Raw genomic sequence first — 7,403 nt, 5'->3', positions numbered from 1 at the left:
TGTTCCTTCTGAGTGGCCCTTGATGTGATCCGTGAATGATCTCTCAAAGAATGCAGGCCTGATCATGTTCTTGTTCCATTACAAAAAAAAAAAAAAAAAAAAAAAAAAGCTTTGCCAGTTCCCTGTTGCCTTTTGGATGAAGATCTCTTCCTGCCTAGGCATGAGAGCCTCTGTTAGCAGCTTTTCAGATCACCTCTGGGGCCTCTGGGCTGCAAAATATGGGGCCCATCTTCCCCATCTCTGTGCCTCTACTTTCTGCCTGACATGCTTATCAACCTGGGTTTGAGAGCTCAGAAACTTTCTTCTGGACTGCTGGTTCCCCTCCTGTTCCTTACTTCTGCTGCCCCTGTTCTGAACACAATGAGTTATGATGTTTCCAAGGACTGGTTCCTGACTTTCCTCTTCTCTGTGACAGTTTTTGTGGTAAGGGCCTTGGATTCTTATCTTTTGCAGTCTTTCATCACCTGTGTGAAACGCTGGTTAGATAAAAAGATGGATGGAAGGCAGGACAGACAGATGAATAGCAGTGAGAGGATGAATTAAATCACCTCATTGTTTTCTGCCTCAGTCACTCTTCTTGGGGGCTGCTTTCCCATTCTACAGGTGAAAGGCAACACAAACTGCAATGTAGGTAGGTGGTGCCCAGGAGAAAATAGATGTCAGCTCTCTTGCTTCTTGAGAAGGAAGCCTCGGTGGCACATTAGATGTTGTGTTCAAAACAAAAGCATTTCTTAAAGATTCACATTTAGGTTAGCTGTTTCCCTGATGGCACTATTTGGGGAGGCTGTGGGACCTATGAGTCATCGGAGCTGGGCGTTTGAAGGTGATACCTGGCCTCTAGATCCTGACTGTGTGAACAGTTACATTCTCTTAGTAATGTTGCATTTGCTGCCATGATAGGCTGAAGCCATGAGCAGAAATAAATATCTCCTCCTTCCAGCTGTTTCTTCCAGGCACTATGATCATGGTGACACAAAAGTAACCAATACAGATGTGTACCATTAGCATAGTGAGAGCAGGGAATGGGAAGTGTGCCATGAGAATTCTGAAGAGGGGTGAGCTCCTATGGCCGAAAATACCAAATCCACATAGAAAGCTGCTCCTTGCAGATACAGCAGCTGGAGACATCAGGGCATCTACAGTCTTGGCTGGATGAAACAGAAGACACTGAGAACTGGACACTGAGAACTCCCGCCTAGACTAGGTGGGAGTTGTGAGATCTGGACATCACCCACATGGGGTCAGAAGCCTGGAATATACATTTGGTGGCTCTGCAATGGGTACTTCTCCCTCTACAGAGAGTTCTCCTCCTTGCCCAGACATTTGTTTGCAAGCATCAGAAGGCAAAGCTTCAATGTGGACAGGAGTGATGGAGTCCAGAAGAGGACTTAGAATACAGTACCTCACTCTTAGAAATGCTTCTGCTGCTGAGGTCATCCAAGAAAGCAGCAGTGGAAGGTAGAGTCTGATTCCTGCTTGACCTAAGTGCACACTGGGAAGGCATTGGTATTTCCAACAGAGCAGGTAACAACACTTTCCCTTAAATTGCCCCGCCACACAGAGCTTATTTATGAGCTAAATTAATGCGCATATCCTACTGAAGAGATTGGAAGGAAGGCATGCAGGGACAGTTCACACAACATGTCCTTTGGAAAGCAAATAAAAGTCTTCTCTTTGGAGAAGAGCCTTTAGGGACTGTGTCTCTCAGTCCTCAATAAACCCAGAGAAGCAGAGCCAGACAGAGTTCACAGCCTAAGCTCGAAACCCTAAATTCAAAGAGCAAATGCTAGGAAGTAAACACATTTAAGCTGACATTAGGGATGAGGGCTAGGGCGCTGGAGAGATGGCTCAGAGGTTAAGAGCACTGGCTGCTCTTCTGCAGGTTCTGAGTTCAATTCCCAGCAACCATATGGTGGCTCATGCTATCTATAGTGAGATGTGGTGCCTTCTTCTGACATGTGGCAGAATACTATATAAATAATAAATAAATAAATATTTAAAAAGGAAAGAAAGAAAAAAGAATGGAAATGTTTCTGAGTTGACAGAGTATTTGCCTAGCATGCAGGAAGCCCTGGGCTTGATCCCAGTACTGTCCAAACCATGTACTTGGGAGGTAGAGACAGAAGGACCAGAAGTTCAAAGTCATCCTTGGCTACATAGTGAGTTTGGAGTGAGCCCAAGCTACACCAAAAATTGCCTAAATAAAAGGAATGCAGTCTCATTTATTATTTTGGTGTTTTGTAACTACTTCCTCTGAATTGAAGCATTTCCTCCTGGACTCAGGGGGGAGGCTCATAAGCCCGAGGAACCTAACAAAGCTTTCAAGGCCCAGGAAGCTAAGGAAGTCTCAGGCTTCACAAGGTTATAAAAACAGTAAACAACTGCTGGGAAGAGGAGACCCTTTGGTGCAGCGGCCACCAGCTGTGCAAGGTGCTGCAGGAATGCAGCTTTTGTGAGCCACCAGCCATGCTGGGTGTGCTTCAGTGATGCAGCTCCACTTAAGTCACTCCTGTTCCTGGAAAGAGCCCCAACAAATCCACTGGTTCCCTGAAGCTAGACTTAGGTGAAATAATTTCTTTGGTCTGTCATCAGTGCCCCAACTAGGGTGAATTGACTTTTTTTTTTTTTCATATCTCCCTAGGAAAAGCCACAGAACTCTATTAAATTATTATTGTTATTATTATTGTTGTTGTTGTTGTTGTTGTTATTTTGGTGGTGGTGGTGGTAGCAGTAGAGTTTTGGTGGTGGTGATAGCAGTAGAGTTTTCTGGTTCTAGGCAGGGAATCGTCTGCTCTTGAACCAAAAGACTGGAAAATCCAGAACCACGGAGAGCTCCACGGAGCGTGCAGGTCTTGACAAACTTCCCTCTGGGAAGTTTTAGTCTGGGGTCAACAGCTTTGTTCTTTCCTCTTCTTCTCAACACCACTCTATCCAACTCCACCAGCTTGCCTCCACCTTGCCTGTTCCATCCAGCCTTAGCTTTCAGGGCTTTGGTGGGATGTTGTGTAGTGGTAGGCTTTCCAATTCCAGTCAAGGTAGGGAAAAGCCTCTGCTGTTGCCCAGGAAGGTTCTGTGGGGAACCACTTTCTAAGGTGGGGTTGGGCAGAGGGTGAGAACAAGGCTCCTCCTTGAATGGGAAACATTTAGTAATTAGCCTTAATGAGGAGGGAAGGGTGGCCCATTTCATTGCAGGAAAATGGGATTTTTAAATCATTTCAAGGGCTGTGTCAGTTCTAAATGGCCTGTAGCTGGGCCTCTGAGGGGTGGTAATTAGCTCTCTTGTCTCTAATGAAAGCAGAGGGGCAGAGAAGGGGGGGTCACATAATGAACACAAGGATTAATTCCCACATAAGCCCTAAGTAAGAAGGCAGGTGCAGGGAAGGAGTAAAGGGAAGGCTGTGGCTGAAGCCCTAGGCAGAAGGACAGTCAGCCATTGAGAACCAAGAGCAGGGGTCTTAGTGTTTCTGAGTCCCAAGGAACTAGTGACCACGCCTACTTTCCTTTGTGCAAAGACAGTCTTGCTCCTTCACTCCGGAGGTGGTGGGGTGGTGGATGTAAATAGGAGGAGGTCTGGTATCCCCAGACTAGGAGTGAAGGTTCTACTGTCACCTTGACTGAAGTTTGGAAACCCACAGCCCTGGATGAAACCACAGCTGCAGCAAGAATCTGGCCAGCACACCGCTGTCCAGGGGGCACTGTCAGTGGCAGCAGACAGAAGCCTGGGACACCCCCCCCCCCGTCACCTGTGAGTCACAGCTAAGGAGTCAAGCTATTTCTGCTCCAGGAGCTGGGAAGGTATAGGATGAATGCCAAGGCTTAGAGCCTCAGCTTAGAGGCCCTCCCCATCACAGCAAACCAGGCAGATTCAGAAGGGCCAGAAGGAAAGAACAGTGGTGCTAGTCCTGCCAGCTCCTGATGTCCTGTGGCCATTTGGGCATTGCTAATTCCCACTTTTATAGGAAATTGTCTTTTCCCCTAGAAAACCAGTCATGCAGAGTATAGAGAAACCTGCTTCCTAGATGTATCTTCTGCTTGGGGTAGTAATTTTAAGTGTTCAGAACAATCTCACCAGGACCCCAAGAGAATCTCCAGAAACCATACAATCAGCCAATGTGTCTGCATATGGGACAGGGAGGTGGATGATGACAGCCAAGAACCCAAACCCAACTTCTATTTTAGAAAAACATATTTTTAATAGCCTGGAAAACAAAGGGAGAAGTGCCGGGGCTTCATGGAGCTTCCTGTCCTCCAGGCAGAGTCTTAGCTAGAGCACAAGGCACAGGCAGGCAGTAGGTAGAGGCCTAGGGCAGGATAAGGGCGCCAAGCCCTCAGGCTAGATCCAGTGTGCACTTGCCTATCAGTTTTTTGGACCTCAGTGTCTCCAGAGTGAGCCTTTTGGAAAAGGTTGTCTCTAAGGGTGGGTGAGCAAAGGCCATTCTATTACATCTGTCTGTCTGTCTGTCTATCATCTATCTCTCTGTGTTTGTGGTCAGAGGACTACATGTTAGAGCTGGTCTTCTCCATCTAGGTGCTGGGGGTTAAACTGAGGTCATCAGACTTAAGGGCAGATGCCTTTACTTGCTGAGCCACCTTGTCTATACTGAGGTCTCTTGATCTAAATAAGCTTCTCTCTGCTTCTCCATGGCATGGAATATGTTTAGTTCATTGTCTTCTGATATTTCTTGTCTCTGTTCCAACCTTTACACCATTGCCTTGTGCCTGGTACTTTCACTCCTCAGCTCTTAGGAAACCTGGCGCACGACAGGTACTAAATTCAGTTGATTGGCTAATAGGCTTGCTTCCTAACTGAAGAATGCTACATTGGGGCCCACTTCCCTCATAAGCTCCAAGCTGAGGAGCATCCAATGCAAGCCAGGCTGGGCTGACATGCTTGGCTAAGACATGCGCTTTGAAGGACAGATCTGTCCAGGCCTCACCTTCACCCAGTAGGAAAAAGTTTACATGTGCTTGACATCAGGTCACATTAGGCATCATTCCTTAGGTGCTGTCTACTCTGAGACATGGTCTCTCATTGGCCTGGAACTTATCCAGTAGTCCAGGCTGCCTGGCCACATGGCCCCAGGGATCCACCTGCCTCTGTGGCCCAGTGTTGGATGTAGTGCATGCTCACTTTTTAACGAGGCTTCTGGGAATCAAATGTGGGTCCTCCTCTTGGAAGGAAAGCCATTTAACCAACGAAGCCTCTCCCATCCCAGGAGCTGTTTGGAGATGGACCCAGGTCAAACCAGTGGACATGATATAATTTGTGGAACTTGAAGTGTCCCACATCAAGTGCTGGTCTGCTGTTTGTCTGGGTTCACCATCATGTCTGCAGCCATGGGTGCTGTCCATGTGATCATCTTCTGAGTCTTTGAAAAAAAAATAGGTCGATTTCTTCTTTAAAGAAAAGGATGGCCCTCCTCAGTAAATTTGAGACTCAAGTAACCTACCCGAGACTGCACAGCTGCTGGACGAGGAAGCCACGTCACCCACCTGGCTTCTGAGCCAGCATTTAAATGCCATACCACACTGCCCTTTCTATCAGGCTCATCCCTCTATTGGAAACTTTTTTTCTGTATCCTTTTCTTATCCCTGCCCTCTTCATCTTGTTCTTTCTTCTCCACCTCATAGTCTTCTCCACCTCCCCAGCCCCTCTCTGGCCTTTAACTCACTGTGTAGGGTTTAAAGACTGTTTCTTTCCCACATGCCTGGCCCCTCCTCCCTGAGCCTGCCCAGAGTAGGAACCAGACCTTCCTCTATAGCTGTGAACAGCAACTGCCTTCTTTCTTGTCAGACCCAAACCCTGGAGTGTCGGGAAGGTGGAACCCAGGTACAAGGATCCATCAAGGGACATCCCTTGATGGATGTCCATGAAAGGGATGCAAGTGGCTAAAGGGCTAGAAAGAGGTTTGACATGATGCTTCCTATTTGAACTCCAGGTGAGCTGGGAGTCCATGTTGGACATACAAGAGGTTAAGGGAATCTAAATGTGGTAGCAGGGCCAAGAATGCGACAAAGTTGAAGACAAAACCATGGGGAGAATGAGCTGGCTCTTGATGGTAACAAAAATGATGTCAAGAGCTCAAAAGTAATATACTTGGGTGGTACCAACAGTCTGAGAAGATCTTGGCCATCTTTTGTCTTCCTGCCCCAGGGACAAGAAACTGAGACCCTGATGGTCTAAAGCAATATGAATGCCTGCCTGCCCCCAGGGATCTCATACAAAGATAAAGAGTGGCTGTGGTTTCTGATTAAAGTAATTCTTTTCTGGTTTTATAATAGAGGAGAGAGAGGGAAGGGGAAAGTGAGAGGGAGGGGATGAAAAAGGAGAGAGGGAGGGAGAGAGGGAGGGGGGGAGGGAGGGAGAGACAGAAAGAAAGAGAGAGAGGATTATTCCCTTATGATAAACCAGGCTTGACCAAATATTTTTTTTAACCCACCTATCTTCATATCAGCTCATCTATATTCATTCATTTTCAGGAAATTTGAGCTTTAAAGGTAAAAGATAACTAAATATTGACTCACCAACACCGTTCTCTTTGTGTCATTTTCTCTGAGAGTGGTGGACAGTTTCAGCTAGGAAGGATCTTTTTTGGGGACTGCCCTCATTTGGTATGCCAGGTAGGTGGTTCTGGGGATCACACAGTGCCAGAGTAAGTGCCAGATTTAGCCTGTTCATGAATGATCTCTGTTGGCAGAAATTGAAAAAAGCAACCATTTCTTCATAGAGATGAGCTCTTGCAGTCAGTACTGGCATGTGAATTTTGTCAGTACTTCTTGCATTGAAGGTGACTGTGATCAGATCCAGGAGATAAGACCCATGTGAGATTTCATGATAGCAGCATCAACACTGGACTCAGGGTTCTTTCTGAGCTCTGCCCTGCGGTTCAGCTTCAGATCAATGCTTCATGTTCTGGGAATGGGAACGGGTCCCATCTTGCATGGGGCCCAAGAGCCCTGAGATAGTATGTCTGACACCGGGTCATCAAGGGCGACGGAACTCCCTGCACACAGGGGGCTGGCTATGGAAGGAAGGTTTTGTGTGTAGTGAAAATTCAGTCCATAGTTCAAGGGCCACATGCTCCAGGCTAGACCCCGATACACCAGCCTCCAATGCTTCTGAAGCTTAGCTCTCTCTGCCCCTGACCGTCAGTCATCAGTGGGCTGCAGTTTCCAAGGAGAACTGACCTAGGACAACATACCCTGTACTTAACTAATTTTCTCCTAGCAGCGGCTGAGGGGGAAGAGGCTAGGCTTTTCCTAAGTCACCCATCAACAGCACAAATCCCTTCCAGATACATAATCCCTAGGCTTCAGTAGTCTGCGGCCCTGCCTCAGTTGCCCCATGGTCTTTGCTACCCCTCTCCTCCTACTGGCTTCACATGGTTGAGGCCAGCCCTGCA

This window comes from Meriones unguiculatus, chromosome 14, assembly GCF_030254825.1.
Source record: "Meriones unguiculatus strain TT.TT164.6M chromosome 14, Bangor_MerUng_6.1, whole genome shotgun sequence".
NCBI lineage: Eukaryota > Metazoa > Chordata > Mammalia > Rodentia > Muridae > Meriones > Meriones unguiculatus.
Note: the sequence above shows the minus strand (reverse complement) of the source record.